General features: G+C 42.9%; 1 protein-coding gene and 1 non-coding gene across 5 annotated transcripts in view; one reads left to right on the plus strand and one right to left on the minus strand.

Moving 5' to 3' along the window:
• The window catches only part of SLC36A1 (solute carrier family 36 member 1), a 265,469-nt gene that overhangs the window by 170,540 nt on the left and 82,334 nt on the right, over positions 1-12,595 (plus strand). The gene's annotated exons all lie outside the window — the stretch shown is intronic.
• LOC120581688 (5S ribosomal RNA) lies at positions 2,652-2,770 on the minus strand. Its single transcript, XR_005647370.1, has one exon. It is a non-coding gene; the product is annotated as a 5S ribosomal RNA (ribosomal RNA).

A 12,595-nucleotide genomic window follows, 5' to 3' on the forward strand; every position in this document is an offset into this window, starting at 1 on the left:
ATTGATAATTACTGAAGCTGGGGGATGAGTGTGGGGGGTTCATTATGCCATCTTGAATCTTTTTGCATATGTTTCAAATTTTCCACTGAGAAAGTTAACGTAAGAGCTCGTCTTTCTCTAAAATGCTTTCATTTGAGGAGCTCCCACTATTGTGTAAGAATGCAGAAGAAAGGTTAAAGGCAAATTACAGCACCGCCCCCCCTTCAAAATCGAGCATGTTAGAGAAGAAACAGAACCCAATATGGCCAAGACAGAGTAGTTACTGAAACAGAAATGAGAAGTAGTATCCACTTGGATGTAGTTATTTGTTTCATTTTGTCCTAATTTCAGATATCACTTGATATATTCACGTCTGACAGAGCAAATCACTAGGAGTGCTTTGAGACATGACTGTTTATTTAAGTTACCTGTAAGAATGCTGGTGAGGTCTGGTACTGGGTAGGTTCTGGGTTGTCACAGCCTACGCATGGTTGGTTCCCTTTGGCTGTGGTGCCAGCGGTGCCAATTCATCTGTTGGCACAAAGTAAGTGAAAGGGTAAGTCCCATAAGGACTCTCTGGGGTTTGGCTTGACCTTCAAGCAGTGGTTGCGATGTCACTCTTACCCTTAAAGGAGTGTGACTAAAACATTATTGCAAAGTGGCTAGGGTTCACTCACTCCCTAAACATGCACCAAGCACCCGCTCCATGCCAGGCCCCGTTCTAGGGATGAGGAATACAGCAATGCACGAAACAGACAAAAATCCTCACCCCTGGGGAGCATCCGTGATTCACTAAGTCACATAATAACTTTAAAGACTTAATACAATTTTTTAAGATTGTGATAAAATATATATAACATAAAATTTACCATTTTAATCATTTTTGAGTGTACAGTTTAGTAGTGTTAAGTATATTTGCGTTGTTGTGCAGCCAGTCTCTTTCATCTTGCGGAACTGAAACTCTATACCCATTAAACAACAACTTCCCTTTCCCACACACACCCCGCCTCCAGCCCCTGGCAGCCACCTTTTACTTTATCCATGTAACTTCTCTAGGGACCTCGTGTAAATGGAATCATACAGCGTCTGTCCTTTTGCGACTGGCTTATTTCACTGAGCACAGCATCTTTCATGTCCATCCATATTGTAGCATGTGTCGTAATTTCCTTTTTTAAGGCTGAATAATATTTCCGTTGTAGTATAATACCACATTTTCTTCATTCATTCACCAGTGGACATTTGGGTTGCTTCTACCTTTTGGCTATTATGAATAGTGCTGCTGTGAATAGGGGTATACAAATATCTCTTTGAGACCCCGCTTTTAATTCTTTGGGGTACATACCCAGAGATGGAATTGTTGGATCATACGGTAATTCTAATTTTAATTTTTTGAGGAAGCACTGTACTGTTTTTTATAGTGGCTGCACTATTTTACATTTTCACCAACAGTGCACAAGGGTTCCAGTTTCTCGCCTTATCCTTACCAACACTTGTTATTATCTGTTCTGTTTTGATAATAGCCATCGGTGTGAAGTAAGACTATTTATTAAAAACCGCTTGTACCAGCTTAATTTATAGTATTCCAATAAAACTTGATTTGCACAAATAGGCTGCGGTAGTTTGCCGATCCCTGTTCTAAACCAATAAACTAAAGTGTGGCAAGCAGGTGTGGTAGTGTCGCTCACATCCCCTGCCACTTCTGGTAAAAGCACCGTGATTTCCTTTTGCAAATTGCCTGTCTCGCCCTTGTCTGTGATCTTGGTAACCTGCCCAGCTCTGGCCAAGAGTTGGGCACATGACCCAAGCTGGGCCTTTCTAACTGGGGATTTTCTGTCTTGAAGCGAGCACAAGATATTGAAGCTGGCCATACCTGTGGTCCCTAGTGCCTCTTTTGATGGGTTCCTCCTACCTGGATCCCCAAAGCCACCCAGTTTACAGCCCTTTCCTGTCCTGGTGTCTCAATTCTTCTGTTCTACAAGCAAATTTCCTTCTATAATTTTATTCCAGTAAATTTCCTTTCTGCTAAATAAGCTGGAGTCAGTTTCTCTTGCTTACAACCAAAGAATCCTGACTGATCATTGACTTTTAAGGAACGATATCCTATAGAATTTCTTTAACCACAATACCCCCAATCGGCTAAAATAGGATCTGATTTCTTAAAATGCAATTTATCCAGAAGTTGAGGAACACCTCAGATTCATCAGCTGCAGTTATGCCTTCCATGCCGACCAATGTGAACACGCCACGGGGAGTACCATCTTCCTCGTTTCTTCATTCAGTGCATACCTCGGCCCTACGCAGCTCTCCCTTGTGCAAGCCCCTTGCCCTCTCTGGGCCTCAGTTTCTTCATCTATGATGTAAGGGAAGTGTTCAGTGATGGTGACTCAGGTTCCACCCAACTCCAGGCTTTTATCAGAGTCTCCTGCTGTGCACTCAGTACTGCCTTCAAGGAGCTTGAGGATGAGTTGAGGGAGCGATGTCAGACACCGATCGTCAGTGGTGACATGAGGCCACCTGTGCAAAGTGCCAGGTGACAGGCCTTGAATAGGGAGACAAGGAGGAAAAACGGTATGGAACTTTCTTTTTCTTTTTTTAGGTGAGGCAACCCTTGGTTGATCTCACAGATTGCAAGGACCTTGTCAACTTACAATCCCTTATTTTTTTATTTTTTACACCTACAGCACCTGGTCTTCCTAGGTGGTCTCCCATCCAAGTACTAACCAGGCCCGACCCTGCTTAGCTTCCGAGATCAGATGGGATCGGGCTTGTTCAGGGTGGCATGGCTGTAGACCTGTATGGACTTTGGAGGCCTACTCAGCAGCCCTCAAAGTAAGCTCTGGCGGCAGTTCCCAACTTCATTTCCCTTTCTAGAGCAGCAGCAGATGACTGGAACAAACCTTGCTAACAAAACCATGGGGTGCTCGGGTCTAGTTCCGCCGGTGACATTATTTGTTCCATTAAGTTTCTTGTAGGTGTTTCTCGTTGACTGCAGGGAACAGGGTGTGGACGGTTCTGAGCTTTTTAGCTAGAATATCAGAGTCTTGCTGAACTTGCTTATCTTCTGCCCATTTCTGCTGTCCAAGCACTACAGACAGCCAGCTCCCTGGGTCCCCTCATCCCACCCTCCAGGATGGCAGGATGAGTGAACGGAGGCTCAGATCGTATGATCCAGCACCCTCGAGAGGTGCTTCTGATGCAGACTGTTCCCTCACCACAGGGGCAGTGGGCAGGGGGCCCGGGGCGGTAGGGGAAGGTCCTCTCTCCTCTCAGCTTTCTAAATGCCATCTGTTCCAAACCCTAAGACTTGCTTTCCGCTACACCCAAACCACCCGTGGGACTGGTTATCTCCAACACAAACAGCTCTTTGTTTGCTGCTTGTGTTTGTTTGCTGGCATCTGAACAGTTCTCTGCGGTTCAAGTTTGAGGCCAGCCTGAGGCAAAATGAGATTGGCAGAGGTCGATGTGGGCGCCACACCTCTTTTCCACCCTCCTACCCCCAAGCCCAGACCCCCAAACTTCTCCCTTGGGAGTTCTTCCTCCCTTAGAGTCCCATTCTTTGCTTTTTCACCTCAGCTTATCTGAGAAACAAATCTCTTCTAAGGGATGAGATCTTGATAAGTATTTCTGTTTTAATAGGAGTCTTCCAGAGACACAATGCGCTGACTCAGATGAAAGCAAGATGGTTGGGAATTTCAGGCATCGAGACAGGTTTCTCAGGGCAGATCAGGCTGCCCCTTAAAGGACTCTGCCTCTTCTGTTCTTTGTCTACACAACGGACATGAGGCTCCACAGGCCCAGCTCCTTGTGGGTGCAAGTTTGAATGGAAGATAGGAGCAAACAGAAAGAGCCCAAGTCTGAAAGTAAGATGAGCATTTAATAACAAGAGGCAGCTTGTGCAAAGGCCCTGAGGCAGGAGCTAAGGAGGCCACTGGGCCTGTTTGGGGAGCAGGAGAAGGTGAATGTGTTTAGAACTTAGTGAGCCAGAGTGATGGCAGGATAAGAGATTGCAGAGGAAAATGGGGCTGAATCATGCAGAGAGATTTTCAGATTTTATTTTGAGGATAACAAGAAATCATTTGTCTTTTTACATTTTAAAAAGACCATGCTGGCTGCCTCATTATTGTCCTAGGAATCACTTGGTACCTCTCTGGGGCACCATTCACTGTGTAATCATTGTAAACAGAGCCCCCTGGAGTTGTGCAAGCTGAAGCAGCCTGACTGTCCTCCCCAGTCGGCCGTGAGCCTTCCAGCTCTGAGAATCCTGATGCTAAGTGACTTTGCGGGGAAAGAGTCTGAGTCTTCCTCAGGGGCTTTGATGATGTCAATCCTCCGTCACCTTTGAGAAGCCCCAGGAGAACTCTGGCCCCTCTGAAGTGTCTGCACTGATCTCTGTAAACACTACCTTCTCCCAAACGCTTTCATCTGAGAAGTCCAGCCAAGTGGCGGCAGACGCTCCCTCCCTCTCTCCTCCCTTCTTCCCTCTCTCCTCCCTTCTCGCGGATACTCTCGAAGCCTTTAAGCAGCTCATCGCTTCATCATCTCAGTGCCCCTGGAAGGGAGCAGCCAGTAGATTAAGGGATTCTGGGATCCAGGCGCTGAGGAATTCAGAGCCTCTCAGATTTCTTGGCAGGAGTTACAAGTACATGCAGAGACTCTTCTTCAGAACAAGTGAAAATAATTCCTTCCAGGGGCAGAAAAAGCATGCTTTTGGCAAAGGATTTCATAAGATGTTATCTCAAGAGACCAGCAAGGGAGCCCCGGGAGGGAAGGCAGAAGTCACTAAACCAGGTGGGAAAATGGATGGGCAGGCAGAGAAGGAGCTACAGTGTTCCCACATCAGTGCAGAACTGGGTCTGCTGACTGTTGGGCTCATGCATTTTTCACTCTCATGGGACCGGAGGGGCAGAGAAAAGGGGAGGCGGGGGAGACAGGGGTAGGTTGAAGAAGAGAGATTTGCTACTTAAGTTTGAGGCCTAGTCCCGCTCCCCAAGCTGGACAACTTGAAGGAAAAAGTCACAGATCTGGAAAGTTAGAGCTCAAAGGACCCTGTGTATCATCTAATCCAACCCCCTCACTCCCTGGATAAAAAGATCAAGGCCCCAAAGATGAGTACTTTTTCTTGCTGGCCAGCAGGGGAGCTGGCCTTCTCCTATGGCAAAGGAGAAAGTCGGAACCGATGTATTTTGGAGGACATCTTGATAACATCTGTCAATGTTTTAAACACACATATATTCTTTGACCCAGCAATTCCACTTCCAGGAATTCCTTCTGCAGAAATCCTTGCACATGTGCGCAGAGCCGTGTGACAAAATCGTTCCCTGTAGCGTGGTTTGTCATGCAAGAAACTTCAAGAGACAGCATAGGGCATGGTTAAAAGTAGGTGCAGCACTGAACTGTGAGACATTCGTGTTATGGTATAGTCTGCAGGCGCTGGAAGGAAGGAGGCAAATATATATCATTGCTATGGACAGATTAGTAGTGATATTTTAAATTAAAAATAAAGCACGTAATAAAAGATATAGTAGGATCCAATCTGTGTAACAAAAAGTATATATACGTATATGTGCACATACCTATATCCTTATATATTATTAATATATTTTCAGAAGGATATATAAGGACTATTAACAGTTAATTTAGGAAATGAAATGGGAGCTGAGGAGGAGACATTTTAACTTCATTTTCTACCCATCTGCACAGCTTGAAGTTTTTTGCCAGATAGGTCTTTATCATGTGTATTATTTTCATTGCAAAAGGAAAGTTGGGGGCTCAGAGTCAAGAAGCCCTTGGCTGTGTTTGTGTGTTTTGCCAGTTATTGCCTGGGGTGGGGACTAGGACCAGGTCAGCTGGCTTTTCTTCCTTATCTGCTAAACCCAGGATCCAGCCTGGCAGCACATGAGGGCTCTGGCCCCTGTCTGTCTGTCCTACAACTGAGAACTAGAGATGTAAAGATAATGTTTCTTAGGGCACAGGGATGATGGCATTGTAGGGCTTTGGGCTTCTGCTTCTCGAATGCCTTTTCTGACAGTGCCAATAAGAGTAGATATGAAGCAAATCTCAAATCTCTTTTTGACTCATCAAGACTTAGTTTCCCTCGCCTGTAAAATGGTGTGGGCGGGAGGAGTGTGGTGGAACAGATGATGCCTCAGTGTTCTAAGGATGGACGGACCAGGTTGCTCCTGACGGACCTCCAGAGTGGGGGCGTGCACGGCCCAGGAGTTCCCGTTTCTTGCGTCAGGCTGCCCCCTGCTGGTTTCTCTGGTAGCGCTCAGTCAGAGTCCAAGAGAGAGGTTCCCAGTGGTGCTATATTGCCCCCTGGGGGTCTTCTTGGAGAAAGGTAGAATTGTTTGCGGCTGTGGGGCACAACTGGTATTTAGGAGGTATGGGCTGAGAGACTGTAGACATCCTGCAATGCACGAAGCAATCCTGCACAGTGAAGTATTGTCTCAAACCCCGCGTAGCTCTTGAATGAACAAGTGAAGAAATCCTGTTTGTAATTATCTGAGCCTGGAATCTGACTCTCCTTTACAAACATTAACGAAGTCATTTGGGTTTTTGTTTGTTTATGGTTGTATTTTGTTTTGCACTGCTATAGGATATACTGAATTGCAATTAACCCGTAAGTCAATGGATGCGTGCACTTTGCTTTGTCTAGAACTTTACCAAGAGTTGTTCACCATCTGGTGAAATCAACTCTCACCAGCGGCATTTGTACAGTCACCATTTTGACCCATTTGTATCCACTTGCATTTGTAACCATTTCCCTTGGCAAATGTGTAACCAAAGAGATCTGAGACTTCTTTTGACAGATGGAGAACTAAATATTACTAAACTAGCAGAGATATATGAAATGCAGAGATTTTATTTCGTTTTTGTTTTTAATTTTTTTCAGCTTTATTGAGCTATTATAGACATAACATACGTAAGATTAAGATATATATTGTGATGGTTTGACACATGCATATATTGCAAAATGCTTACCGCGATAAGGTTAATTATCACTTCTATCCCTTCACAAAACTATATAATTTTTGTGCGTGGTGGTAACATTTAAGATCTCTCTTAACTTTCGAGTGTATGACACATTATTGATAACTATAGCCACCATGCTGCAGATTAGATTGGAAGAACTTAGTCATTATATAGCTGGAAGTTTTTACCCTTTGACCAACATTCCATTTCCCTCACCACCCAGTCCCTGGCAAATACCATCCTACTCTCTATTTCTATGAGTTCAGCTTTTTTAGATTCCAGATATAAGTGAGAACACACAGTGTTTGTCTTTGTCAGATTGATTTTTCTAGCATACTACCCTCAAGGTCCATCCACATTGTCGCAAAAGGCAGGCTTTCCTTCTTTTTATGGCTGAATAATATTCCGATGTGTGTGTATGTGTGTGTATGAACATTTCTTTGTCCATCTTTTAAAATTTTATTTATTTTAATTAGTTTCAAATTTATCGTATATTGATTAGTCATCTATATAGTTCATAAAATGATCCCCTGATTGCTCCTTCCTCCCCCCCCCCCGGCCCTCCACCTAGCCATCATATTAATGCTAACTGCATTTTCTATGCTGTGCTCCCCATTCTGTGATCATCTATCAACGCTAATTTGTACTTCTTTAACCCTTCACCATTCTCCCAGCCCCAACCCCTCCTCTGTCCGTCACCAAATTGTCTACTATATTTGTGAGTCTATTTTTGATTAGTTTGTTCTTTTTGTTCCTCAGATTCCTCATGTAAGTGAAATTATATGGTATTTATCTTTCTCTGTCTGACATTTCATTCAGCATAAGGACCACTAAGTCCATCCATGTCGTTGCAAATGGTAGGATTTCATTTTTTTTAATGGTCGAATAATATTTCATTGTATATATGAACCATAATTTCTTTATCCAGTCATCTGTTGATGGGCATTTAGGTTCCTTCCGTATCTTGGCTATTGTAAATTGTGCTGCCATGAATATTGGGGTGTGTAGATCTTTATGAATTATTGTTGTGGTTTTCTTTGGATAAATACCCAGAAGTGCAATTGCTGGGTCAAAACGTATATCCGTTTTTAATTTTTTTGAGAAACCTTCGTACTGTTTTCCATAGAGGCTGGACCAATTTGCAATCCCACCAATGATGTATGAGGGGTCCCTTTTCTCTGTATCTTCACCAACGCTTGCTGTTTTTTGATTTATTGATGATAGCCATTCTGACAGGTGTGAGGTGATATCTCATTGTGGTTTTAATTTGCATTCGTCTGATGATTAGTGACCTTGAGCATCTTTTCCTATTTCTATTAGCCATCTGTATTTCCTCTTTGGAGAAGTATCTGTTTAGGTCTTCTGCCCATTTTTTTAATTGTTCGTTTGTTTGTTTTGTTGAGTTCATGAGTTCTTTATATATTTTGGATATTAACCTCTTATCAGATGTATTATTTGCAAATATCTTCTCCCGTTCAGTTGGTTGTCTTTTTGTTTTGTTGATGGTTTCCTTTGTTGTACAAAACTTTTTAGTTTGATGTAGTCCCATTTGTTTGTTTATTTATTTATTTATTTATTTATTTATTTATTTATTTATTTATTTAGTTTCCCTTGTCCAGGAAGATATATCTGAAAAGAAATTATGGTTAGTAATATCAGAGAGTTTACTGCCTATATGTTCTTCTGGAAGTTTTATGGTTTCGGGTCTCACATTTAAGTCTTTAATCTATTTTGAATCTATTCTTATATACGGTGTAAGAAGGTGGTCCAGCTTCTTTTTTGCATATATCTTTTTTGCATGGGTCTAATTTTTCCAACACCATTTATTGAAGAGACTGTCTTTACTCATTGTATATTCTTTCCTCCTTTGTCATATATTAAATGAGCATAAAGGCATGGATTTATTTCTGGGTTCTCTATTATGTTTCATTGATCAATATATCTGTTTTTATGCCAGTACCATACTGTTTTAATTACTGTGGTCTTGTAGTATAGTTTGATATCAGGTAGTGTGATACCTCCAACTTTATTCTTTCTCAAGATTGCTGTGGCTATTTGGGGTCTTTTATAGTTCCATATAAATTTTAGGGTTATTTGTTCTATCTCTCTGAAAAATGTCATTGGTATTTTGATAGGGATTGCATTGACTCTATAGATTGCTTTGGGCAATATGGCCATTTTTAATGATGTTGATTCTTCCTACCCGTGAACACGGTATGGTATATGCTTCCATTTATTTGTATCTTCTTCGATTTCTTTTTTCAATGACTTATAATTTTTCTGAATACAGGTCTTTTACCTTCTTGGTTAATTTGATTCTCAGGTATTATCCAATCATCTTTGATGGACAGTTTGGTTATTTCCATAGCTTGACTTTTTTGAATAATGCTGCAATGAACATGGGGGTGCAGATATCTTTTCAAGATAGTGTTTTAATTTCCCAGAAGTGGGATTGTTGGATCATATGATAGTAGTATTGTTAATATTTTGAGGAACTGTCATACTGTTTTCCATAGTAGTTGCACCAGTTTACATTCCCACCAGTAGTGCCTAAGGGTTCCCTTTTCTCCACACCCTGACCGACACTTATCCTTTTCTTTTCGATGATAGCCATTCTAACAGGTGTGAGGTGATATCTCATTGTGGTTTTGATTTGCATTTCCCTGATGATTAGTGATATTGAGCACCTTTTCATGTACCTGTTGGCCACTTGAATATCTTCTTTGGAAAAACATTTATTCAAGTCCTTTGCCCATTTTTGAATCAAATTGTTTGTTTTCTGTAGAGTTGTCTGAGTATCTTATATATTTTGGGTATTAATTCCTTATTAGATAAATGATTTGTAAATATTTTCTCCCATTCTGTAGGTTGCCTTTCTATTTTACTGATTGTTTTCTTTGCTGTGCAGAAGCTTTTTAGTTTGATGTAGTCCTACTTGTTTATTTTTGCATTTGTTGCTGACACTTTGGGCATCATGTCTAAAAATTCTTTGCTAAGATCAATATGTCAAGGAGTTTTTCCCCTGTTATCTCAGATCCCAATGTCCACCCACCCTTTTCCTTGGTTCCACGGCTTTCCTTACTCTGGCATTGCCCCGCCTTTCATTAATTAACTAATTAATTCTCTTAACAAACATCGAATGAGAACTTAATATGTTCCAAGAAACATTCTCAGAGCTAGCAGCAAAACAGTGAACGAAAGAAATCAGGTCTCTGTTTCCGTGAAGCTTACATTTTTGCATTAGGGGGTGGTGGTAATGTCAGGCAACAAAAACAAAGAAGACAATAATTACAGATTGTGATCATTGATGTGAAGGAGAGAAAATGGGAGTAAGATAGGTAGACAGCAAAGGCTTCTCTGAGGAGGTGACATCTGAACTGAGACCTGAGAGTGATGAAGAGGCAGGCACTAATGAGAACCTGGGGAAAGAGTATGTTTCTGACAGAGGGAACAGCAAGTGCAAAGGCCCTGAGGCAGTGCAGAACTTGGCATGCCTCAGGAACAGAAAAGAGGCCATGTGGCTAGAGTGTAATGACATAGAGGGCACCAGCTGTGAACAAGACGCAACTCTAGTCTCCTGGCACGTTTTTCCCCCTCATTTGCTCAGACTGCTTGCTTCCTTACCACACTATTTCCCTTTGCTTCTCAGAATCTTTCCCACCCTTCAAGACCAGGGCCTGCCCATCTCCTCCTGGAAAGTTCTCTGACTCACTCAGCTCTTAGGCACGGGGGACACGCAGTATGTGTTTGGAAATAGGCAGCTCTGTCCATTCTCTTGCCTCCTAAGCCCATGTTTCTCAAGGTATGGTCTTCAGACCACCTGCACCACAGTCCCCTAAAATGCTCCTAAATTTTAAAAGTGTTTTAGTGAAATATTGCATTTATACAAATAGAATAATGTATATCATACGCTCACAATCTACTTTTAAGAATTTTACTCTTTGTGCATATTAGCTTCAGTTCTGTTTCTGGTTTTTCAAGAAATTAAACACATTGCAAATACAGGTGAAGCTTGAGTGATTATCAAAAGTTCAGATTCTGGGGCCCCAGCCTGGATCTACTCTATCAAAAATCTCTGGAAGTAGAGTTGGAAATGTGCATATTTTATCATCCATCCCCACCCCCCACTGATTCCTATGCATAGTGAAGACTGACGATTACTGATATATGCCAATTAAATTTTGCCCCATCCAAGCAGTTTTCTGTTCTTCCTTATAGTGAACCCAGGGGTTCTCAATCTTTACTATGCAACAAAGTCACTAGGAAGACTTTTCAAAATGCAGGTGCCCAGGCTCCTCCATAACCTTGGAAATCAGACTGGGGCAGGAATCTCAGGCAACTGTATTACCAAATCCCCTAAGGTGGGTTTTCGATGGTAGCAGGGCTTGGGGTGTGGGGGAGAGTGGCCGGGGCGGGGGGGAGGGGACTCATCTCCCTTCTTCCATTTAAACACTCCTGGGATCATCACAGTCAGATACCTTCCACTCGCTCTGTCCCATAATAATGTCAACAAGTATTTCTCACGCCCCTGCTGGGTGCTGGGCAGCGCTGCTAGTCAGAGACATTGATCTGGCATAATAAGGAAGAAGCCCTGACCCATGTCTGGGACATACTTATACTGAAAAAAAATTATTTCTTGTTTATCTGAAATTCAAATTTAACTGGGAGTCCTGTGTTTCATCTGGCAACCGTACTTGAGGAAATGTCTTCTGCTTTTGCGAACCTCAGTTTCCCATTTGGAAAATGAGGGTGCTTGGCTAGATGACTTCAATGGATCCTTATGGCTTGAATGTTTCAGCAGTCAGATTCAGACACATTCCATAGCTCTGGGAGCCTGCCCTCCTCGTCCCACCAGGGGGCGCCCTGACCCTCTCAGTTGCCTTGCAGGTTTATGGCTTAGGGAAGAGGAAGCTGGTCCCTTTGGCTCTGGGGGGACATCTGGAAACCAGGTTGTGAGGCCTCGATAACCCTACACCCGTACTCATCCTCTAGAACATCGCATTCAGAAGGAGAGAAGAGGAGATCTCATAGTCTCTGAGGATGAGACCATCTCATCCAGCTCACCCTCTTTAGAAGGGGAGATTGGGACCCCTATAGGAGAAGGCACTTGTCAGGCTGACACTGCTCTCCTAGAAACTAGAATCCTGACTTGCCATTCAGGGCTCCTTTACCTCCTTGGAGTGCCCTTATTTTTCTGTTTTCTGCTGGACATGTTTAACCCTGCCGTCCTGTAGCCAAAACTAATGCAGACAGCAGGACGCCCTGCACAGCCTGACTGAGACTTCTGAGGCCCTTCACAAAGAGAGTGTGGCCTTGAAGCAGGAAACCTTACAAATGAGAGAGGACCAGGAACACAGGATCAGTCTAGGCCGTGGGGAAAGGGCAGGTCTCTCACGTTTAAGTTGGAATGATGACGATAATGATGATATTGATCTTCCCCTGTGTCAGACACGATGACCTGTGAGGCAAGAACCTCTATCATCAGGATTTTACAGATGAGGAGACAAAAGCTCAGTGTTAGCTCATTGGACTAAAAGGGCTCAATCCAGTTCTGCAGCAGATGTTGGGAAGGAGGGAGGCTTCTGTTAACAGGGACCTAGATGATCTGCAAAAGACTCACACCCCGTTCATGGTGAAGAGGAAT

This window comes from Pteropus medius, unplaced genomic scaffold (genome assembly GCF_902729225.1).
Source record: "Pteropus medius unplaced genomic scaffold, Ma_sr-lr_union100, whole genome shotgun sequence".
In the NCBI taxonomy this organism is placed as follows: Eukaryota; Metazoa; Chordata; class Mammalia; order Chiroptera; family Pteropodidae; genus Pteropus; species Pteropus medius.